This window comes from Cebus imitator, unplaced genomic scaffold (assembly GCF_001604975.1).
Source record: "Cebus imitator isolate Cc_AM_T3 unplaced genomic scaffold, Cebus_imitator-1.0 Scaffold288, whole genome shotgun sequence".
NCBI classification, from domain to species: domain Eukaryota; kingdom Metazoa; phylum Chordata; class Mammalia; order Primates; family Cebidae; genus Cebus; species Cebus imitator.
This window is the reverse complement of record NW_016107603.1, coordinates 172,499-198,390: the sequence shown is the minus strand read 5'-3', so window position 1 is coordinate 198,390 and position 25,892 is coordinate 172,499.

The following is a 25,892-nucleotide window of genomic DNA, read 5'->3' as shown; positions in this document are numbered from 1 at the left end:
AGAAACATGCTTTCACTTGTATAGCTCACTTAAATATTAAATGATTTCCTATGATTGACTCAAATATACCAAACATTACCTCAAATAAACAGAATTCAACCATTCTCTATTTGATATAATTGTTTTCCTCTCATTGGCTTTGCCCATGGCATCTTTCCAGCTACAAATGTAAAATATTTGAATACATATATTCAAGGATTAAAAATGCTGCAAATATATCAATGTACATAGGAATTAGTAAAACTGAGCAATATATGGCATGAAATATCCTTAAAATGAAATCACATAATAGTCAGACTTGTAAAAACTAACAGGCATATTATGCATGGTCTTTTAGTAATTATACATTTTTAACCACAAATATAAACCTTTAAATCCAAGAGATAAATATTTATTTATGGTAAAAATTTTCCTTTTCTTTTCTCTCACCATCAGCTGAGTAGGATGGACAAACCCATCACATAATCTATTACACATTAAGCTGTCATTATTTTTGTTGCCTCACTTATAGGAATGCTGGTCAAATATGCAGTAGAATAGGGAAGTATCCTTTTAAAATAAAGCACACACTAAAAAATGTTAGGTTTAATTACAGGTAATAATTTTAAAGCAACATTTCTCTTAAAAACTTCTGTGGTATTCTAATATAAAATTGACTTGATATTTAGATTTTCGTTGATTTTGAAAAGTTCATCCTAGTTAAAAAAAAATACCTCTTTTTATACAACTAAATGCAACTAAATGAGTTTTCTCTTTAAGCTATTGCATCAGATAGAAATATTTTCCATTTAAATACGTAGAGTACTCATGAAGGACAATTTACTTTTTTATTTGTATACTCTGATTTCATTTTACCAGGAGGTCATCAGAATAAAGGCCACAATATGTTGTTCTGAAAAATTTGATGCTGACCAGAATGAATAATTGTCCCTAAAATGTATTTTCATGGAATCATAACTCCTCTTCATTTTGAGTAGCAAACTCTAAAATAAAATGAAGTGAATATGTCAAATTTTTCAAGAAATCTGGGTAATAAATAGGACTGTGATATATGAGTTAGCACTGAAGAGGGAAATAATTTAGGGTGCATAAAATATTCAGGATAATTTTACTCAATAATCCTAAAAATCAATTTTAATGGCTATTGTGAATAGTGTCTCAATGAACATGAAAGGTCAAGGTAATTTCATTTTTGCAGTGTGTAATTATGATGTATTTATTATTTTTAAAGACACGGTCTTGCACCGTTGCCCAGACAGAAGTGCAGTAGTGTGATCACTTACTGCAGATGCAAACTCCTGGGCTCAAGGGATCATTCTGCTTCAGTCTACCTAGTAGTAGACTAGTAACACAGGTCTGGTAACACAAACCTAGTAGTAGAACTACAGGTTTGTGTCACCATGTTTGGCTAATTAAAAAAAAAAAAAAACCAATGGTGTCTTGCTAGGTTGTCCAGGCTTGTCTTGAACATGGCTGGAATCAAGCCCTCCTTCCATTTGGCCCCCAAAAGCACTGAGATTACAATGTGAGCCACCATGCCTGGTCTACAATTGGACATTTTCATTTCTAAATATTGAGTTAAAAAGTCACGGTATTAAAATCCTCTTGTGTATAAAATAAAGATGGATTCAAAAGCGATATGCAAAATATCAACCTGTATAAAAGCTCTTATACGTGAATAGAAAGGTGAGAAGGAATTAAAGACAAAAATGGGTAAAAAAGTTAAAAAAAAAAGTCATCATTCATGGTAACAAAAATAAAATAGAGATAGGGAAAGACTGCTGATAATTTCAAATCTGTTAATTCTGAGATTCATGAAACAAAGATTCCAAGAAGGAATTAATGTTTTATATTATATTGCATATATTTAGGGAACACAACATGGTGTTTTCACATAGGTAGTGAAATGGTTACAAGAGTCAAACAAAATAATATGCCATTTTCTCACATTTACACTTTGCGTGTGTGTGTGTCTCTGTGTGTGTGTGTGTGTGTGTGTGACAAGATCATGTAAAATACACTCTTTTAGCTATTGTCCTCACATTGTAGATTAAATCTCTAGACTTGTTTATTCTACATATCTGCTACTTTGTATCTTTTGACTGACATCCTCCGGTTTTTCTCCTCCCTTCATCCCCTGCTCCTGGTAACCATTGTTTAATTTTCTTTTGAGAAGCTGACTTTTTTTTTTTCTTTTAGATTCCACATATAATGAGGTCATGCAGTATTTTTATTTCTTTGTTTGATTGTTTCACTTAGTGTAAGGATGTTAGGTTCATCCATATTGTGGCAAATGGCAGAATCTCTTTTTTAAAGGCTGAATAATATTTCATTATATATTAGATTACATATATACATATATACATTATATCACAATCTCTTTATCTATCTGTCAATGTTTCCATATCATGGCTATTATGAACAGTGTGTCCATGAACATGAAAGTTCTAATATCTTTAATAGGTAATTTCATTTTTACAGGGCATACAGAAAAGGGAACTTTTGTACACTCTTGGTGGAACTACAAGTTGGTACAGCCATTGTGTAAGAAAGTGTGAAGGTTCCTATAGAAATTTAAAATAGAACTAACATATGATCCAGCAATTCCTCTTCTGGGGATATACCCAAGAGAAATTAAAGACCTGTAGAGATTAAATTTAATAAATCTCATTGATTACTATATTTTGCTTTATCTTAATTAATCATTTGAATAAAAAGCAGATCATATGTATGATTTGTTTGTCTATATTTTAAAATACACAGCTTATTTATATTATTAAATATTTATATTAGACACAATTTAATATTCACAAAGTTTTACTTGGCTAATACTTGTGCTTTAAAATAATAAGAAATTTTCAAACCAAGACTATCTCAGTAATTCAGTCACTAACCAACAAGTATGTAACCAGGAAATTTAGTCACATCACTTAAAAGGCGGTTGATACTTCACTTTAAAATAGGGTAGGAGCTAATGGAATTGCTTAATGAAAGCAAATAAAGTACATTTTGACCATCTTTATTTCCAATAAAACATTGACTTTATATTAATTTTTCAATTCAATTATCAACTATATTTGTACCATTGTACAGTATATTTGGCCTTGTAATAGAATTTTTAAAAATTGTTTTTATCATTTTATTTTTCTGATGATAAAAAGAGATCCAGAAAAAAAAGGTCTACTATTTGTTTAAAATTTTCTTGACTTATTAGGTAAAATTGTATTTAAAATTGCTTAAAAGCAGAATGTAACAAATTTAGAAGATAAGAGGACTCTGACTGGGAAGATACTAAATACAGAGGTTTAATTTAGTAAGTAATTACTAACATAGAGTTTATCATGAAAATCAAAAATAGTAGAAATAACTTAACCAAAAGCTGCTGGTTGCCATAGAATCAACATACATTCACTCTGGTGCTGATTGAAAGGAACATATCTCGGAACTAACACAGGCTGTAGAGGATGGATGTCTTTGGGAATCTTTCTTTTTCTCTAGTTTTTCTGTCCTAGTAAAAGATGGTGAGATTGAAGGTCAGGTGGGCATTTACAAATAAGAAAATTCTTCTTGACCTCAGCTATTATTAGCAGAAGGTGACTCAGAATCCATTTTGTTCAAGTGACAGGACAAATATTTACTCAAAAATCTAAAAGTTGAAATAAGATGGCAAATAGATTTCAAATTGAATGCTGTGCTTAATTGATTTGATTGTGACTATCTGAAGTGGTAGTGCAGTTAGCTTCCTTGCACTTAACATAATAGAATACAATAGTTAAAAAAGTAAAAAGCTACCAGTTTAGGGGACAAAATTGCAAGTATTAGTGATGTCTACTTTCTAACATGAGCAGGGAGAGCACACAAGAATCAAAAACTGGAGTATGCAAAATTCTAAAACTCCAAACAATTAGTATTACCTATACTCAGTGTTTCTAGCCTGAAGATTTACTTACCCCAAATTCCAGTATACAAACCAACAAACTAACATACACATTTCTGATTCTATAATGAGAAAGAAGGCATTAAAAAATTAGCTCGCTTGGACTCCCTGTAGAGTTTTAGCCACAAAATCAATTCCTTCTGTAGATTTTGGGATCATTTTTGAAAATTGTACCTTCATGTCATCTGTTAAGACTACTTTTAGTAAATTAATAGCACTTACATTACTTTTAATTGTGTACTTTGATGGGGAAGTTGACTTGCATTTGGATGTCTGCTCATCAGAGAGAAAGCAACAGGCCTAGCACTAGCAAATGAGTAAATCAAAATAATTTCCAAAAAAGATTTTTAGATTGTGGGGGCATGGTGCATGTTTTACATATTTCTTTATTAGGATATTATGTAATAAGCATGATTATATTAAATTGGCAGTAAAGAATATATTTATTAGGAAAAATAATATAATGATGGTTTCCCAACATTTTCACATCTTTTCTTCAATACAAGTCATATATAAAGCAGATAAAAGTGAAGCTGTCCTAGTTGAATCAGAAATGTATGACCGAGTGCCTCAAATGCTCAGATTCTTTTCCCACTACCCCACCCCACTAGAAACAGCCTCTGAATAGATTTTGCTGTATTTCCCATGAGATGAGGATCAAATTACTGGAAGACAGTTTAAGAACAAGTTTTGACCATTTTTCTCTGCAAGTATCAGAGTTGTTTTTAATAAATGGAGATATTAAAATCCAATAAAACCTCCTTTTATCTTCAAAACAAATGCAGAAGAAAACAAAACAAAAATAGGTCACTATATGGAGAACATGTGGGTGTGGACACAAACCTAGAGTATGGAGACAAATCAAAAGGCTGACTCATTAATCTAGAGAGAAAGTAATGTGATAAAAATCATGATTGTGACAAGCCTGGGTGAAGTGGGAGAGAGGAGGAGAGTAGACAGATTCAAATGACATTTAGATGGCAGGATTCAGAGGATTGGGGGATTGCAGTAGTTTACTAACTGAGAAAGTTAAGGAGGAGAGACAAGTCAAGGATGAATACTTCTCCTATTTTGAATGTAAATGCTCAAAATATGGCTCCACAGAAGATGAGGGCTGAAGTCAAGGAAAAAAACGAAAACCTTACCATGCCATAGCATGGCAGGAGAGGAGCCGGGGAAATAGCATGTTCTCTCCTCCCTGATCTCTCCCTACCATCTGATATTCTCTAGACGCAACAGGAAATGGGCAAGGGAAATTTAATTATTCAGTTCAGGAAGGTTTGTCTTCCCAGGGTACAGAGTGGGGAAAACGAGGGTAAGAATTGGATCTGGAAGAATAAATAAAAAATACTCAACACAGCTGCTAATTTCAAGGATGTGATAACTTTGAATATTTTATGCATTTATCATGTCATTTCATATAATCCTCCAGTAACCACCTCTTACATTCTTTGAAAGTAAACTAGTTTTAGAAGCTTTTTAAAGGTTTTATGCTTTAATTTACATAATATAATGAGTTCAGTGATTGTACTCTTCTTGGCACTCTGAATTGCCATAACAACCTTTCATTTTCAAACATACATTGTGTCTTTCTTTTAAATTATGGCTGCATAATTTCTACTTAACCTCTGTACCCATGTGTCATCCTGCTCTTTCAATTTTTGTAACTAACATTCTGATCTCACTCTTTAATAATGTTCTGTTTATAATCTCGAATAGTTGTATTGTCTTTTATTTATAAATTGTATTCTGTCCTGTATTTTCCCTTTTGTCACATAAAAATTGTAAATACAAGACAAAACACATATTTCAAGAGATTATATTTCCAAAAGTCACTTATTTTAGATAATTGGATTGAGATATATTAATATAAACAGTGCTTTAAAAAATAAACCACTTAAATTAGGTTTTCATCACCTAGTAATTAGTTGTATTTCTTTAATGTCCTCAAGGATATAGCTAATGTCAACCGATAAATACACATATTTTCTTCCTGTAGAAATTTTAATGTGTATCTGTGCATTACACCTTATCAAAATATGTGTTATCTTATCTCAATATTTTACAGATGAAGAAAGTGAGACTTTGAAATGATAAGCATATTGCCCAAGACATCAGCTAAAAAATGACAAAATAGCAAACTCAGCCAGATTTAGAGCCTCCATAATTCGTGGGCAGTTGACTTGTACAAATATTTAAGGTGCATGCAAACAGATTCTTACAATCTCATTTTTAGAGGTAAACACACTGAGAATTATTTAATATTGGTTTGATAAAAAAGTCCCAAGTTTCTAAGTGTTTGTGAAAAGGAACAAATACTCATGGAAAAAAAATAGCAGGTACATACTTACTTTATCAGTCCCTTCCAAGAAAATGATAGGGCAGCGGTATTAACTATGTTATTTTTCTGTGAGTTCAAAAAGTTAGAATGAGAAAAGGAAAGAGTATTGAAAAAAAAAAAAAAAAAACAGCCTTTACAAGAGACCATGGCATGATAAGAACTGTGTTATTATAAGCTTCCAACTGTTGTCATCCATCATACTGGGAATACAAATAAGAATGAGATTTGAAAAAGGATATATGCAGGCAAATCTGAGTTTAAATTATAATAGCTTTCTAAAGCTTTTCAAAGCTTTTCTCAAGAAGCATTTTTTTTTTTTCTCATCAAAAGCAATTAAACAAATAACTCAGCATCACAGGTAAGGCGACTGCAGATGACTCCAGATCTGCAATAGAGAGCAGACATTGCTTCTATAATCAAATGGAAACCTGGTGAGCATTATGAAAGTAACCAGAGCAGCTGCCTTTGAATTCTGCCAAAGAGACAGATGCTCTTGGAACATCCCCTTCCACTGCTGCTGTGTGAGTCCCAGTAGGGCACTATTGTCATGCCATTCCACTTATATATTATTATTTTACTCATGGCCACATTTTACTCAGACTATTAAAACTTTGATGGAAATTAAATGCCATGTGTTCACATTAGACTTTCACTAGCAGCTTTATTCTGTATGAAATATTTTAGTCTGAGAAGAACCCAGGTTTCACTGAAAACATTCCTTCCTTAGCCATTCACATACTACTTTTTTGAAAATTTAGCACTAATACCTTAAAGGACAAATATCTTAGTTTTACACTGCTAAAAGAAAATTACTGAAACCTATGATCTCTAGCATAACAAATGTTTGCGTCAAATAACATTGAAAATATGTCACACATATGAGGTAGAAGGTTGTATTTATCGAGATAAATATTAAATCATTTACCCCATGTACATTCACAGTGACTGCTTTAAATTAGGGTTAATTGTTCCTAATAAATGGGGGAAAATCCCAAATCATATTATTTTAATCAGGTGTTCAGAAAGATTAAAGTACAAGATAATTTACCCCAGTTTTCTTTTCTTTTTTTTTATATAAAGGTATTTTTTTATTGCATTTTAGGTTTTGGGGTACATGTGAAGAACATGCAAGATTGTTGCATAGGTACTCGCATGGCAGTGTGATTTGCTGCCTTCCTCCCCTTCACCTATATCTGGCATTTCTCCCCATGCTATCTCTCCCTGCCTCCCACCCCAGTCCCTCCCCCATTTCCCCCCAACAGACCCCAGTGTGTAGTGCTCCCCTCCCTGTGTCGATGTGTTCTCATTGTTCAACACCCGCCTATGAGTGAGAACATGTGGTGTTTGATCTTCTGCTCTTGTGTCAGTTTGCTGAGAATGATGGTTTCCAGGTTCATCCATGTCCCTAAAAAGAACACGAACTCGTCATTTTTGATGGCTGCATAATATTCCATGGTGTATATGTACCACATTTTCCCTGTCCAGTCTATCATCGATGGGCATTCAGGTTGGTTCCAGGCCTTTGCTATTGTAAACAGTGCTACAATGAACATTCGTGTGCATGTGTCCTTATATTAGAACTATTTATAATCCTTTGGATATATACCCAGTAATGGGATTGCTGGATCAAATGGAATTTCTATTTCTAGGTCCTTAAGGAATTGCCACAGTGTTTTCCACAATGGTTGAACTAATTTACACTCCCACCAACAGTGTAAAAGTGTTCCTATTTCTCCACATCCTCTCCAGCATCTGTTGTCTCCAGATTTTTTAATGATTGCCACTCTAACTGGTGTGAGATGGTATCTCAATGTAGTTTTGATTTGTATCTCTAATGACCAGTGATGATGAGCATTTTTTCATATGTTTGTTGGCCTCATGTATGCCTCCTTTTGTAAAGTGTCTGTTCATATCCTTCGCCCACTATTGAATGGTCTCGTTTGTATTTTTCTTGTAGATCTGTTTTAGTTCTTTGTAAATTCTGGATATCAGCCCTTTGTCAGATGGGTAGACTGCAAAAATTTTTTCCCATTCTGTTGGTTGTCGATTCACGCTAATTACTGTATCTTTTACCATGCAGAAGCTGTGGAGTTTGATTAGGTCCTATTTGTCTATTTTGGCTTTTGTTGCCAATGCTTTTGATGTTTTGATCATGAAGTCCTTGCCTACACCTATTTCCTGAATGGTTTTGTCTTGATTTTCTTCTAGGGTTTTTATGGTGTTAGGTCTTATGTTTAAGTCTTTAATCCACCTGGAGTTAATTTTAGTGTAAGGCATCAGGAAGGGGTCCAGTTTCTGCTTTCTGCACATGGGTGGCCAGTTTTCCCAACACCATTTATTAAACAGGGAATCCTTTCCCCATTGCCTGTTTTTTTCAGGTTTGTCAAAGATCGGTTGGTTGCAGATATGTTGTGTTGCCTCCGAGGCCTCTGTTCTGTTCCATTGGTCTATATCTCTGTTTTGGTACCAGTACCATGCTGTTCTGATTACTGTAGCCTCGTAGCATAGTTTGAAGTCTGATAGTGTGATGCCTCCTGCTTTGTTCTTTTTGCTTAGTATTGACTTCGCTGTGTGGGCTCTCTTTTGGTTCCATATCAAGTTTAAGGTGGTTTTTTCCAGTTCTGTGAAGAAGGTGATTGGTAGCTTGATGGGAATAGCATTGAATCTTTAAATTACTTTGGGCAGTATGGCCATTTTCACGATATTGATTCTTCCTAATCATGAACATGGAATGTGTCTCCATCTGTTTGTGTCCTCTCTTATTTCGTTGAGCAGTGGCTTGTAGTTCTCCTTGAAGAGGTCCTTTATGTTCCTTGTTAGTTGCATTCCTATGTATTTTATTCTCTTTGTAGCAATTGTGAATGGTAGTTCGTTCTTGATTTGGCTCTCTTTAAGTCTGTTACTGGTGTATAGCAACGCTTGTGATTTTCTCACATCCTGAGACTTTGCTGAAGTTACTTATCAGTCTCAGGAGATTTGGGGCTGAGATGATGGGGTCTTCTAGATATACAATCATGTCATCTGCAGATGGAGATAATTTAACTTCCTCCTTTCCTATTTGAATACCCTTTATTTCTTTTTCTTGCCTGATTGCTCTGCCTAGAACTTCCAGTACTATATTGAATAGGAGTGGTGAGAGGGGGCATCCTTGTCTATTGCCAGATTTCAAAGGGAATGCTTCCAGTTTTTGCCCATTCAGTATGATATTGGCTGTTGGTTTGTCATAAATAGCTTTTATTATTTTGAGATACGTTCCATCGATACCTAGTTTATTAAGGGTTTTTAGCATAAAGGGCTGTTGAATTTTGTCAAAGGTCTTCTTTGCATCAATTGAGATAATCATGTGGTTTTTGTCTTTGGTTCTGTTTATGTGGTGAATTACGTTTATAGACTTGCGTATGTTGAACCAGCCTTGCATCTCTGGGATGAAGCCTACTTGATCATGTTGGATAAGCTTTTTGATGTGCTGTTGGAATCGGCTTGCCAGTATTTTATTGAAGATTTTTGCATCTATTTTCATCATGGATATTGGCCTGACGTTTTCTTTTCTTGTTGAGCCTCTGCCGAGTTTTGGTATCAGGATGATGTTTGTCTCATAAAATGATTTGAGAAGGATTCCCTCTTTTTGGATTATTTGGAGTAGTTTCAGCAGGAATGGTACCAGCTCCTCTTTGTATGTCTGGTAGAATTTGTCTGTGAAAAAGCCAGTCTGGACCTGGGCATTTTTTTGGGTGGTAGGCTCTTAATTGCTGCCTCAACTTCAGACCTTGTTATGCATCTGTTCAGGGTTTTGGCTTCTTCCTGGTTTAGGCTTGGGAGGAGGCAAGTGTCCAGGAATTTATCCATTTCTTCCAGGTATACTAGTTTATGTGCATAGAGTTGTTTGTAATAATCTCTGATGATAGTTTGAATTCCTGTGGAATCTGTGGTGATATCCCCTTTATCGTTTTTTATTGCATCAATTTGGTTATTCTCTCTTTTCTTTTTTATTAATTTGGATAGTGGTCTATTTTGTTTGTCTTTTCAAAAATCCAGCTACAGGATTTATTGATTTTTTGAAGAGTTTTTGTGTCTCTATCTCCTTCAGTTCTGCTCTGATCTTAGTTATTTCTTGTCTTCTGCTAGGTTTTGGGTTTTTTTGACCTTGCTCCTCTAGCTCTTTCAATCTTGATGCTAGGGTTTCAATTTTAGATCTCTCCTTGCTTCTCATGTGGGCACTTATTGCTATGTATTTTCCTCTAGAGACAGCTTTAAATGTGTCCCAGAGATTCTGGTATGTTGTGTCTTCATTCTTGTTGGTTTCGAAGAACATCTTTATGTCTGCCTTCATTTCATTGTTTATCCTGTCATCATTCAAGAGCAAGTTGTTCAGTTTCCATGATGCTGTGCAGTTCTGAGTTAGTTTCTGCATTCTGAGTTCTAACTCGATTGCACTGTGGTCTGAGAGACTGTTTGTTATGATTTCCATTCTTTCGCATTTGCTGAGGAGTGATTTACTCCCAATTATGTGGTCAATTTTAGAGTAGGTGTGATGTGGTGCTGAGAAGAAGGTATTTTCTGTGGATTTGGGGTGGAGAATTCTGTAAATGTCTATTAGATTTTCTTGTTCCATGTCTGAGTTCAGGTTCTGGATATCCTTGTTACTTTTCTGTCTGGTTGAGCTGTCTAATATTGACAATGGGGTGTTAAAGTTTCCCACTATTATTGTGTGGGAATCTAAGTCTCTTTGTAAGTCATTAAGAACTTGCCTTATGTATCTGGGTGCTCCTGTATTGGGTGTGTATATATTTAGGATCATTAGCTCTTCTTGTTGCATGATCCTTTTACCATTATGTAATGTCCTTCTTTGTCTCTTTTGATCTTTGTTGCTTTAAAGTCTATTTTATCAGAGATGAGAATTGCAACGCCTGCTTTTTTTTGCTCTCCATTTGCTTGGTAAATCTTCCTCCATCCCTTTATTTTGAGCCTTTGTGCATCCTTGCATGAATTGGGTTTCCTGGATACAGCACACTGATGGGTTTTGACTTTTTATCCAATTTGCCAGTCTGTGTCTTTTGATTGGGGAATTTAGTCCCTTTACATTTAGGGATAATATTGTTATGTGTGAATTTGATACTGCCATTTTGATGCTAGCTGGCTGTTTTGTTCATTAGTTGATGCCGATTCTTGATTTTGTTGAATCTCTTTACCATTTGGTATGTTTTTGGAGTGGCTGGTACTGGTTTTGGTAATGGTTGTTCCTTTATATGTGTAGAGCCTCTTTCAGAAGCTCTTGTAAAGCAGGTCTGGTGGTGATGAAATCTCTGAGTACTTGCTTGTTCACAAAGGATTTTATTTTTACTTCACTTATGAAGCTTAGTTTGGCTGGATAGGAGATTCTGGATTAAAGTTATTTTCTTTAAGGATGTTGAATATTGGCTCCCACTCCCTTCTGGCTTGTAGGGTTTCTGCTGAGAGATCTGCTGTGAGTCTGATGGGCTTCCATTTGTGGGTAACCCGACCTTTCTCTCTGGCTGCCCTTAGCATTTTCTCCTTCATTTCAACCCTGGTGTATCTGACAATTACGTGCCTTGGGGTTGCTCTTCTTAAGGAATATCTTTGTGGTGTTCTCTGTATTTCCTGGACTTGAATAATTGGCCTGCCTTGCTAGGTTGGGGAAATTTTCCTGGATAATATCCTGAAGAGTATTTTCCAACTTGGATTCATTCTCTTCGCCACATTCAGGTACACCTATCAAACATAGATTAGTTCTTTTCACATAATCCCACATTTCTTGGAGACTTTGTTCATTCCTTTTTACCCTTTTTTCTCTATTCTCGCCTTCTCATTTTATTTCATTGAGTTGATCTTCAACATCTGGTATCCTTTCTTCTGCTTGGTCAATTCGGCTGTTGAAACTTCTGCATGCTTCGCGAAGTTCTCGTGTTGTGTTTTTCAGCTCCATCAATTCACTTATATTCCTCTCTATGTTGTCCATTCTTGTTAGCATATCATCAAATCTTTTTTCAAGGTTCTTAGTTTCTTTGCATTGGGTTAGAACATGTTCTTTTAGCTCATGGAAGTTTCTTATCACCTACCTTCTGAAGTCTGATTCTGTCATTTCATCACACTCATTCTCCATCCAGCCTTGTTCCCTTGCTGGTGAGGAGTTGTGATCCCTTGTAGGAGGAGACGTGTTCTGGTTTTGGGTGTTTTCATCCTTTATGCACTGGTTTCTTCCCATCTTTGTGGGTTTATCCACCTGTTGTCTTTGTAGTTACTGACTTTCAGATTGGATATCTGAGTGAACTTCCAGTTTGTGGATGCTGAAGTTACTTCTTTTTCTTAGCTTTCCTTCTAACAGTCTGGCCCCTCTGTTGTAGGACTGCTGAGGTCCACTCCAGGCCCTGCTTGCCAGGGGATCACCTGCAGCAGCTGCAGAACAATAAGGGTTGCTACCAGTTTCCTCTTCTGCTATCTTTGTCCCAGAAGGATGCCCACCAAATGTCAGTATGTTCTCTCCTTTTTAAGGTGACTTTTTGGATATACAGGGGTCAGGGATCTGCTTGAGGAGACAGTCTGTCCTTTATTGGAGCTCAAGTCCTGAGCTGTGCTCTCTGTTGTTCATTCGGAGCTGCTGGGCAGGTACGTTTAGGTCTGCTGCAGCAGAACTCATAAACTCCCTTTTTTTTTTTTTTTTTAACCCCTGGTGCTCTGTCCCAGGGAGTTAGGGCTTTATTTATGAGTTTCTGTTCTGCTGCTGCCTTTTTTTTCCTTTCAGGGCTGCCCTGCCCAGTGAGGAGGCAGCCTAGTCACTGTCTGCCTGCAGAGGCTTTGGTGAGCCGCTGTGGGCTCTGCCCAGCTGCCGTGTGATCTTCTCTGCAGTCCTGTTTATATGGATGTAGTTAGAACTGCCTTGACAATGGTGGCCCACCTCTGTTATGGCGGACTCTCTCTGTGGTGGCAGGTTGCCTCGGCAACAGCGGATTTCCTCAGCAATGGTGGGCTGCCTCAGTGACGGTCAGACTTCCTCCGTAGTGGTGGAGTGTCTCAGTAATGGTGGACGCCCCTCCCCCACAGTGCCGTACCTTCCCGGGTTCAGCTGTGCTTGCTGTGAAACTCTCAACTTTGGAGGGTTGGGGGTAGGGGGGATGGGACCAGCCAAGTGTGATCACCTGGGTCCCTGGCTCAGAGTCAATTTTTTCTTGTTGTTGTTATTGTTGAACGGTCGACTCTCTCCCAGTATCCCAGTTGCCTGTTGAAAAGGTGCTGGGATCTGGTGCTGTGACTCACTGAGCCAGCTGAAACAGTGGTGTTGAGATTCCTGGTGGTTTTTTTGCTTAGGAATCTCCTGGCCTGGCTCACTATTTCAGATGAATGGGTGACTCTGCCGTCTCAGGGCTACAGTCGCCAGCTAAGAGGGCACCCAGACCAGTGTCTTTTCTACAGAGAACCACCATGCCAGGGTGTGGGCAAAGCAGCCGCTCAGGCTGAAACGGCCGCACCGGCCGAAACAGCCATGCTGGTGACCCGTGGGTCTCCTCCACCTGGGAATCTCCTGGTCTGTGGGCAATAAAAATCCATCTGGAAATGTGGCGTCCACTCTCCCTCTGCACTTTCACTGGGAACTGCAATCCTGAGCTGTTCCTAGTTGGCCATCTTCCCCTGAACACCCCCAGTTTTCTAAATTGTGTTTGAAAAGTGCATTTTTTAATTGTTGATATTTTATGGTTTTATGAATTTGAACAAAAGGCCATATAATTATAAAATGTACAGTATTTTAAGCCTGTATTCAGAAAATTGAAATTTTGAGTTGCTGGATTATAAACAGAGCACATAATACAATATAGTAAAAAAAAAAAAAATGAATACCATTCAGAACATAGGCATAGATAAAGACTTCATGAGGAAGATGCCAAAAGCAATTACAAAAATGAAAGCCAAAATTGACAAATGGTTCTAACTAAACTAAAGAGCTTCTGCACAGCAAAGAAGCTATCATCAGAGTGAACAGGCAGCCTACAGAATGGGAGAAAATGTTTGCAATCTACCCATCTGACTAAGGTCTAATATCCATAATTTACAAGGAACTTAAACAAATTTACAAGAAAAAATAAACAACCCCATCAAAAAGTGGTCAAAGGATATGAACAAACGCTCTTCAAAAGAAGATATTTATGTTGCCAACAAACATATGAAAAAAAGCTCAACATCACTGATCATCAGAGAAGTGCAAATCAAAATCACAATGAGATACTATCTCATACAGTTGAAATGGTGACTATTAAAAAGTCAAGAAACAGGAGATGCTGGTGAGGCTGTGGAGAAATAGGAACACTTTTACACTGTTGGTGGGAATGTAAATTAGTTTAATCATTGTGGAAGACAATATAGTGATTCCTCAAGGAGTTAGAAGCAGAAATATCATTTGACCCAGCAATCCCATTACTGAATATATATCCAAAAATATATCAAATATGAATCATTCTATTATAAAGACACAATGCAAAACCAGGTGTGGTGGCTCACAACTCTAAGTCCAGCACCTTGGGAGGCCAAGGTGAGCAAATGATGAGGTCAAGAATGTGAGACCATCCTGGCCAACATATTGAAACCCTGTCTCTACTGAAAATACAAAAATTCAGGTGGGCATAGTGGCAGGTACCTGTTATCTCAGCTACGCAGGAGGCTGATAAAAAAGAAATACTTGAACATAGGAGGTGTAGGTTACAGTGAGCCGAAATTGTGCCACTGCACTCCAGCCTGGGTGACAGAGTAAGACTGAGTCTCAGAAAAAAAAAAAAAAAAAGAAGTGCACATGTATGTTTATTGCAGCACTATTTACAATAGGAAAGTCATGGAACCAACCCAAATGCCCATTAAGGATAGACTGGATAAATAAAATGTGGTAAGTATACACCATGGAATGCTACACAGCCATAAAAAGAGATAAGATCATGTTATTTGCAGGAGCAAGGATGAAGCTGGAAGCCATCAGCCTCAGAAAACTAACACACAAACAGAAAACCAAACACAGTGTGTTCTCACTTGTAAGTGAGATTTTAACAGTGAGGATGCATGGACACAGGGAGGAGAACAACACACACCAGGGCCTGCTGCAGTGTTGGGGGGCAGGGGAAGAAACTTAAAAGATGGATCAGTACGTGCAGCAAACCACCATGGCACATGTATGCCTATGTAACAAACCTGCATGTTCTATACATTTATCTGGGAACTTAAAGTAAAACAAAAAAATATTAATAATAAGAAATGGTTGGCATATTTGATCCTTAAGTTTATTAAAAATATCACGTAAGTTGCATTGAAATTAATAGCCTTAAGAATGAGGAATATAGTATAGTGGTCAAGGCTTTGGGTACTAAGCCAGATTGCCATGCCAAAGTTTGTCTTCCATATAATGACTGGGCAAACTTTGACAAGTTAGTTAAATTATCTGTTTGTCTTCTTTACAAACTGTTCATGATATTTGTACATACGTCATAGGGTATTGCGAGGAGTAAATGAGTTACTTTGTAAAGTACTTACAACAGTGTCTGGCATATAGTAAATGTATCACTTTTTCAAATATGTTTTCCAATAAATATTTGTCCAATACTTTTTTTAAAGTTAATTTCAAGCTACATGAGTACATCTCTTTTTGTGTCTATATGGTAAGAAGTGCTTGACAAATATTATTTTATCAGGCCCTTATATGTTTTTCTATCAAAAATTTGATAGAGTTCTCAACTACTGAGACTTACTGGGACAGATAATACAAAGTAAATTAAAAGCCATGCACTGAATTGGGAGCACATAAACCACGATCCTGTAGGCTTAAGTCCTTATTTGTAAAAGTAAAGAGGAAGGTGCTAGTAAATGGATGATACATCTCTTCTGAATCTAGAAATGTGAATTTGACTATTACTGATTAAATTCATAAGAAAAAGTGTCTCTTCTAAAATACAAAGACATTAAAAATGTAAGAGTGCTATATACATAATTATTATATTGTTAATCAGTTGAAATTTTTACAATTTACTACTGCTATTTTCCAATAATAATATGCATTTTTTATTGTTTTATTTAAACATATCAAATTAGGGAACAAGAACACCATTAAATATTTAAACATAGATGATAGTCATTTGAACTCATTACATAAGCAAAAACTGTGAATTAGATTTATTTTGCACACGCAAAATCACAAAAGAAATTCATGACATAATATTCTGTTTGTAGTTAAATCTAATAGAAACAACTTCAGAAATATAAGTTATGAATATTACAGCAATTACACTTATATCTACTTTACAGATTCCAATCTGTTTGGTCTTGGAACATTGTTACTTTATTGACTGTGCTTATGATTTTAAAGTAAAAATTATGCTACAATAAGTAGATTCAACTAACTTGTTAAGTTGTAGTGGTTTTCCTGAATTCATATAGTATAAAAACTTTTCAGACAGATTTTCTTGGTTTTAGGATATCTAATATATATTTACACATGACAGATAAAATTGCATTTGTAGTTATCTGACAGTAGGCTGAATATTTTTGTATTTAGAGTGGACGTAATTCTCATGGCATTGTCAAAAGAAAAACCCCTTGTAACATCTTTTCCCAAATTAATATTTTAAAATAAGACTATGTGGTCACAAGAATTTAAAAATACATAAATACCTGAATATTTCCATTACATGATTTTGTTTAGGTCAAAGTTTCTGCTTTGTGTTATCAAAGAGAAAAGAGTGACTTTTTAAACAAAATCAAGCAATCTGCATTTTAAAGCGTTTATACTTTCGTGAAGCGTTTTGAAATGTACTAAACCTGTTAGGCTATATTTTTCTATATTCAAATCCTTAGGTTATAATTATTTTCTTATTCAAGATCTATGATAGTTTGGATGACTAAAAGATTTCTCTTTCTTGTCATCAGCACTTGGATGAGAAGTGGAGAAATTTATTGGATGAAAAAGCCTGTAGATAGAAAAAGTTGTAGAAAAGTGTTAGAAAAGGAGCTTGAATTAGGTGGTGTTGAATATAAGAAGTTTATTACTTAAGTGAGGATATTGAATAGGCAAATTAATATGAGTCTGAATTAAAAGTGAATGATACTGGCAATTATTACCACACAATTGGTATGTATGGCATAAGACCTAATAAGATAACATTTAAGTATTAATATATGTAGAGAAGATAGGAAGAAACAAGCAAACTAAGACAGAATGGCTAGTATTGTCAAAAGACTGAGAATAGCATCCAAGAAACCAAGTTAAAGATGTGCTTAAAGCATCTGTAACTGCATCATTTACACCCACATGCACACACGCACACACATATATATACAGATAGATATATAAGATGAAGACTGAAACTTAATCTTGAGTCCAGTGATATAAGTGGGGCCAACTTCTTACTGGAGTGAGCGTAACACAAAATGTAAGATGAAATGGAGACAAAAAAAATAGACAATGGGCATAAGTTAACTTGACAAGATTTTTGTTAAGTTTTGTGGCAAGGATGAATGCCTAAAAGTCATTGATTCTTCTGAAATAATAAGAGTGAAAGAGAGATAACAAGCTTAGAAAATTCTTAGGAATTCTTGTGTAAGTAAATGAACTAGAGAATAAAATAGACAATAGCGAAAGATAAAAACTAAGACTAATGCTTGACATAAATCTTGGGAAACATTAATAAAGGAAAAAAGAGAAAATATGAATGAACAATGGGAGGGAGGGAGAAATGATGTAGTGTGTACAGTGTATACTATATGGGTGTTGGTTACACCAAACACTTCGAATTTGCCACTATACAATATACAAATGTAATGAAACTGTACTCATACCTCCTAAATCTATTTTAACAATTCTTAATAAAAAATTTAAAATAGCTTTTAACACATTAAAGATTTATAAAATATAATATAAAAATATTGAAATAAATTTTAGCCCTATAAATTTGTAAATCATTTTGAAAAGAATAAATTTATGTAAAACTACATATAAGCATGACAGGAAAAGAGAAATCTTGAATAAATTACTTATTAATAAGCAGAAATTAATTGAAGCCTTGTATTCTGCTCTACATTTCCTATATCTATATACTAATTTTTTTCTTGGTGAAGTTCACCTAATACTTAAGTGCTTTATCATCCCTTTCTAATACTTACAGTCTTTTTTCCCTTATGAAGAGATATCTCAATATCTTTGGATGATGAGGAGAGAAATACCAGATATAGGTGATGGGGGGATGAAGGCAGCAAACCACCTTGCTATGTTTGTACCCATGCAACAATCCTGCATGATCTGCACATGTACCCCAGAACCTAAAGTACAATAAAAAAATGTTTGGTTATTGGAATCCCATAGCATATTAAAAATGCATTATAAATGTAAGTTGAGCACATGGATAAAAAGAACAAGCCATCATATGAAGAAAAATGGAAAGAGTTCCAACCAGCAAGAAGAACACATGAAAGTACTAAATTAGGAAACACCTTGAAATATTCAAGGAAACTAGAAAGGAAACACAGTGACTTCCATCTGTCAGACACTGCTTGAACTAACAACCTGGAAGCGATTGGCAATTTCAACACCAGATCATGCACATTATGTGGTTTTGATACCTCAATATTTTTGTGAAGCTGCTTCTTGGGTGATTGCTCTGGTAAAAGGAAGTATCTTGTAAAAATCAATATGGAACAGGAAATAAGAGTGACAGTGTTCAATTTGAATCCAATATTTAAGAAGATGTGCAATATCCAACAAGCATACACTTCCACTGGAGAAAATGCAGAAAGGGGCGTTTGGTTTTGTATGTTGTAAGCATGATGAAGAAGCGGAGATAAATAAAGCATTAGAAGGATGACAAGATCATTCCTCCTTCCAACATCTCAGAATGAGCACTTTTAAGTCCTTGCCATGGGTAAAAAAATAAAATTCAATAGATACACAAAGATTCAAACACTGATAGCCAAAGTTAATTGAGTATTTCTACTCTTTTGATGTTATTGAGTATCTACTAAAAAACTCTGGATGAGGAAATTTATAATAGTTAACCCAAAAGATAAAAAGCAATTGCAACTAATAACAGAATTTCTAAATAAGAGATCAAACATAAATTATTGTTGACTTTTAAAATCAAGGCATTTCATATTCATAAATATTAAACTAAATATTGGAGGTGAGATGGAGAGAACACTGATTTTTTAAAAAATCATCATTGTTAAAATTTAATAGGATTTAATATATACATCTACAATATTTAGGTTAAAACTAAAAAGAATGTATTAGAACGCATGTAAAATAATATCCCATTTCCTTTTGCTTTGTGCTATGAGCTTATAAATATGCCTACACATAACTAATGGGAATGAAAACATAGGTTGTATCAGTTTTAGAATAGTTTGAAAACAAGAAATCCAGTTTTGATATTATACCAGACATCATAAAACCTGAATGTTTGAAAGCCATATTCAAGAGCACTCTCAAATTTCTCTACTGTCCTTAGTATTTGGTTTCATTCTTCTACATGAGATTTTATATGGCTTCTAGCATAAAAAAGGATGTGGGAAACAGTACAGAGCAGTAAAACAAAAGTTTCTAGTTCAAATAAATTTACTAGTTCAAAATGGTGATCATACAGTGAAACATAGAACTTTAAATGGTTTCTACTCCTCACTGGTACAAATCTTGAATTGTGCTGTCCATTAAACTAACTATTGACAACACATGAACATACCACTTGTGCAGGAAATCCTACTGGACAGTGCTGTAATAGGATGAATACCACATGAAAGAACATCAATTTCCTTACTAAATATACACTGCATGATGGTAGCACCTTTTTTCTAGATAACATTATTTTCTACAGTATGCTTTGAAAATATGTCATGAAAAATGGAATGTAATATGTTTTTAGAAAAATGCATGTGTGTGGTGAAATAGATATCAATGAATGAGTCTTCATAATGCAATGGTAAAGCAATGAACAGTTAGGTAGGTGGTATTAAGAAAATGTGCACAATATATGAAAAAATTTGGATCCCTATGAAGGCAGGCTTAATGAATTAGAGAATTAAGTATAAAATATAAACATAAAAATCAAACCAAAGAAAATAAGGAGCATCTGGAAAAGGAAATGAAATTCTTAAACAATCTTTAAAGCACAGAATAAAAAGATAAAAATATGTTTCATTATATAAAAACAAGATAGTTTTTCAGTGAAGGATATCTTAGCTATAATTAATTTTTTAAATGAACTGTTAAAAGAAAATAAGTCTCAACTTAACAATTGTAAACACCAAGTATGCATATAAAATGCCTCTAAACAAGTAAATGACAAAAAAAAATAGAAAATTATATGAAAAGATAAATTATAAAAACAGCAATATGAAAAGCGAGTAACTATATGAAGAGATAGTTAAGCTCTATTAATCAAGAAAATGCATATGAAAACATGACATGGTATTTTATAACAAGTAAATAGACAAACATTTGGAATTTGAAAATAGGAATAATATGAACCCTTGCAAAAAACAACAATGTAAAAAAGAAAAGAAAACTCTCGATGAAAGAAAGTGTGAATCTAGGATTTATATCCAGCCAAAATGATCTTTAGGGACTAAATCATTTTTGATGAGTTGTCTAAATGATAAAGATCTACTTTTCTAAGAGGTGATTAGGAAAATTTCAGCAAAAGGTCTGATTGTAATCATATTTGTATAAATAAATATATATCTAAGAAGAAAAAGTAAACCCGAGGGAGGAATACTAATGTACAAATGTTATATGTTGTGACAAAGTAGAAAAAATTCAACAATTAAATTGGAAGATAAAGGAGACATGAAAAAGAAAAATAGAATAAGCTTAAATATAGGCAATAAATGGTAGTTAAAAATGCTGATAAAAACAGACATGTCAAGCAGCAAAAAAGCTAAATAAGAAAATAGTTATTTAAAGGAATTATAAAAGTAAAATTATATGCATTAAAACAAAAATACAAATCTCCTAAACACTTTCTAAAAGTAGAAATAAAGTAGTAATTATTAATCAAAGGCATCAAAAAAGGATAATTAAAGGATATAGAAAATAAGACACATCATTGTACAATAATGTGACGTAGTTGGGACCAAACATGTCAGTCACATCAATAAACATGAGTAGGTTCAACTCATCTGTTAAGAAAACTATTTTCAATGTGGCTTTCAAATCATGACCCAGCTATATAATATATATATAAGACACACCTAGAACAATGTGATTCTTAAGAGCTATACATAAAGACATGGCAAATAGAAACAACAAAGGAAAACTTGGAATTCCGATATTAAACAAACTAAGATTCAAATTTAAAAAATGACCATTAGGTGTTATTTTTAATGAAAATGCCAAAATCCATAAGGAAACCATAATACTTTTAAATATCTATGCAACAAATAACCCAGCAACCATTTTTGAAACAAAAACTAAGGAAGATACAAGGAGACATTAATAGGCAAAATATTAAGAAGAGGCTTTCATATAAATCACTAATTATAAGACAGATGAAGTAACAAAATATTAGTAAATAATAAAATACGATTTTATATTATCATAAATAATATAAGATGTTATATGTATATAGCAAATTTTTACCCTGATAATCAAGAATGTACCTTCTTTCCAACTGTCCATAAAATATTCAAAAAATTGATAATATGTTAGTTCACACACAAAAAAATCAATATTATATAAATTAGAAATATATAAACAATATATCTGATTATAATGTAATAAAACAGAAAATTAACAACAAAAATCATATTTCTCATGGAAATTACACAACTCTCCATTAATTAACTCTTGGGTTACAGTAAAAGTATGAAATGAAACTAAAGAATTTCTAATAAATAATTAAAAGGAAACACTGCAAATCACAATCTGGAATTTTAAAGCAGTGATGAGAAATAAATTATTAATAATTAAGACTTATCAGTGTAGATGAAGTGTTAGTAGAGAATTAAATGCCCAGATCAATGACTGGAATAAAATAGTAAACCAAAGGAAGAATAAGTAAGGAGATAGTGATGCTAAAAGCAGAAATTAATAGAGTATGGAATTGAAAAGGCAACTATGCAGTTATCTTCACTGCTATTCATTCTTATATTCAAGGTATTTACCAATACACAAGACAAATAACTTAGTGTAATAAGAATTGGTAAAGAAGAAATACAATTATCTTGATTTGCAGCTATTATGACCTTTTATTTCTATAAAACTCCGGATAATTTATGACAAAAGAAATAAAAATAATAAGTTAGCAGGGAATAAAATTAACATATAGAAATATATAGCTGTAATACATACAAACAATTATCAGGTGGAAACATTATGGTAAAGAAAAATTCATATACATAGCAACAAGCAATATTAATTTGTAAAACTTAGATATTAGCTTTCTATTATTGCTGTAAAAAATGTTACACATTTAGTGGCTTAACACAATATAGATGTTTTAGACTTTGATAAATCAGAAGTCTGATAATCTCTCTGTACTAAAATTAAAGTATTCATAGCCTGTCTTCTTACCTGAGGCTCTGTTAGAGAAGCTGTTTACTGCCCATTCAAGTTGACATAATTTTATTTCTTGTGGTTGTAGAACTGAGTCTCCATTTTCTTACTTGCTCTAATTTGCAAGTCATTTTTAGCCTGTAGAGGCCACTAATTTTTTTTGGCCTTTGGATCCCTTTCTCCTCAAATTAAGCAACAGCATAGTCAAATACTTTTAATGTCATAGCTCTCTGATCCACTCTTTGATTTCCACTTTTATGAACTCACGTGATTAGGTTTGGTTCACCCCATGATCCAGGATAATCTATCATGTCTCAAAATCTTTAATCTTAATCACAACTGTAAAGTCCTGTTTTACATGTATGTTAACATATTCATAGGTCATCAAGGTTAAGACATAATCCATGTGTTGGGGGGATGGGTGTAATGGAAAGAGATAGGCATTATTTCTGTTTATTATAGAAATAAACATCCACAAAACCTATTTGAGGAATTTTTTAAAGAATTCTAGGATAACACAAAAGTAGACCTAGCAAACAGAAATATTTTTACTTGCTTTTAATAGGAGGTGTCAACTTCATAAAGATGTAGTTCCCTTAAAATGTAATGCAAGTTAAATAAATATATAAACGAATATTTCATTGACATTAGTTTAGTTAATATTAAAGATCCTGTAGAAAAACAAATATGCAATAATAGGTAGAAAAATATAAGAAAAGAAAAATACAACCAGATATGGTTTGGACTTGTGTTCCTGTTTAAATCCTATGTCTAATTGTAAAATCTCCAGCATTGGAGGAGGGGCCTGGTGGAATGTGATTGGAATGTGGGGGTGAACTTTCCCCTTGCTGTCTCGTGATAGTGAGTTCTTATGAGATCTGGTTGTTTAAAAGTGTGTAGTACCTCTCCCCCTTTGCTGTCTTTCTCATTCTCCAGCTATGTAGGATGTGCCTTCTTCCCCTTCACCTCCTGCCATGACTGTAAGTTTCCTGATGCCTTCCCAGCCATGCTTCCTTCACGGCCTGTGGAACTGACCCAAATAAACCTCTTTTCTTTATAAATTACTAAACCTCATGTAGTTCTTTATAGCAATGTGATAATGGACTAATACAGAAAATTTATAATGTGATAATGGACTAATACAGAAAATTGGTAAAAGGAAGTGAGGTATTGCTACAAAAATACCTGAAAATGTGGGAGCAGCTTTGGAAAAGGGTAATTGGCAGAAGTTTCAAAAGTTTGGAGGGCTCAAAAGAAGTCAGGAAGACGAGGGAAAGTTTAGAACTTCATAGAGACTCATTAAATCAATGTAACCAAAATGTTGACAATAATATGGACAGTGAAGACCAGGCTGAGCTGGTATCAGATGAAAAGGAACTTATTGTGAACTAGAGCAAATGTCACTTTTGTTTTGCATTAGTCAAGAGGTTGGAAGCATTGTATCCCTTCTCTAGAGATCTGTGGAATGCTGAACTTGAGAGGGATGATTTAGTGTATCTGGGAGAAGAAATTTCTAAGCAGCAAAGCATTCAAGATGTGACCTGGTTTCTGCTAAACTCACATGTTTATATTCATGAGCAAAGAGATGATCTGAAACTGGAACTTATATTTAAAAGGGAAGCAGAGTGTAACAGTTTAGAAAAATTTCAGCCTGACCATGTGTTGGAAAAGAAAATCCCATTTTTCTGGAAGGAATTCCTGCCAGCTGCAAAAAATTGCATAAGTAAAGAGAAATCCAATGTTAACAGTCAAGAAAATGGGGAAAATGCCTATAAGGCATTTCAGATACCTTCATGGCAGCCCCTCCTATCACAGGCCATATGGCCTAGGTGGGGTCAACGGCTTGGTGGTCCAGGTCCAGGTCTCTAGGGCCACAACCTCTAGTTATTGCTCCCTGTATCTCAGCTGCTCTAGCTCCAGCCATGGCTAAAAGGGTCACAGGTCTGTGCTAGGCTGCTGCTGCAGAGGCTGCAAGCCATAAACCTTGATGGCTTCCACATGATGTTAAGTCTGCAGGTGCACCAGAGCACAAGAGTAGAGGCTTGGGAGCTGATATGATTTGACTCTGTGTTCCCAACCCAAATCTCATAGCAAATTGTAATCTCCATAATCCCCATGTGTCAAGAGCAGGAACTAATGGAAGGTGATTAGATCATGGGTGCCATTTTCCCCATGCTGTTCTGATGATAGTGAGTGAGTTCTAACGAGAAATGATAATTTTATAAGGGCCTCTTTCTGCTTCCTTCCTTTGCTCTCTCTTTCCTGCCACCATGTAAGATTTCCCTTTTCCCCTTCCACTATGACTGTAGGTTTCTGGAGGCCTCCCCAGCCCTGTGGAACTGTCAATTAAACACTTTTTTTTTAATATATAAAAATTACCCAGTCTCAGGTATTTCTTCATAGTACTGTGAAAACAGTAATTTGGTATCTGTAGAGTGGGGTATTACTATAAAGACACTTGAAAATGTGGAAGCAACTTTGCAACTGGGTACCAGGCAGAAGTTGGAAGAGTTGGGAGGATTCAGAAGAAGATAGGAAAATGTGGGAAAGTTTGGAATTTCCTAGAAATTTGTTGGATGGTTTTGACTACAATGCATGTAGCAATATGAACAATGAAGTTCAGGCTGAAGTGGTCTCAAATGGAGAGGAGGAACTTCTTGGAAACTAGAGCAAAGGTAACTTTTGCTATGCTTTAGCAAAGACACTGGCAGCATTTTGCCCCTGTCTGGAGAGCTTTGTAATTTTGAAGCTGAAGTAGATGATTTAGAGTATCTGGTGGAATAAATTTTTAAGCAGCAAAGTGTTTAAGATGCAACCTGGGTGTTCTTAAAAGTATTCAGTTCTATACATTCACAATGAGATGGTTTGAAATTGGAACTTATTTTTAAAAGAGAAGCAGAACATAAATGTTTGAAAATTTTTCTTCCTCATGGTGCAATGGGAAAGAAAAACACATTTTAAGTAGAGAAACTCAAGTCAGCTGCAGAAATTTGCATAAGTAACAAAGAGTGGAAGATTAATCTCCAAGACAATGGGGAAAATGACTACATGGCATTTCACAGAACTTCATGGCAGCCCCTCCCATC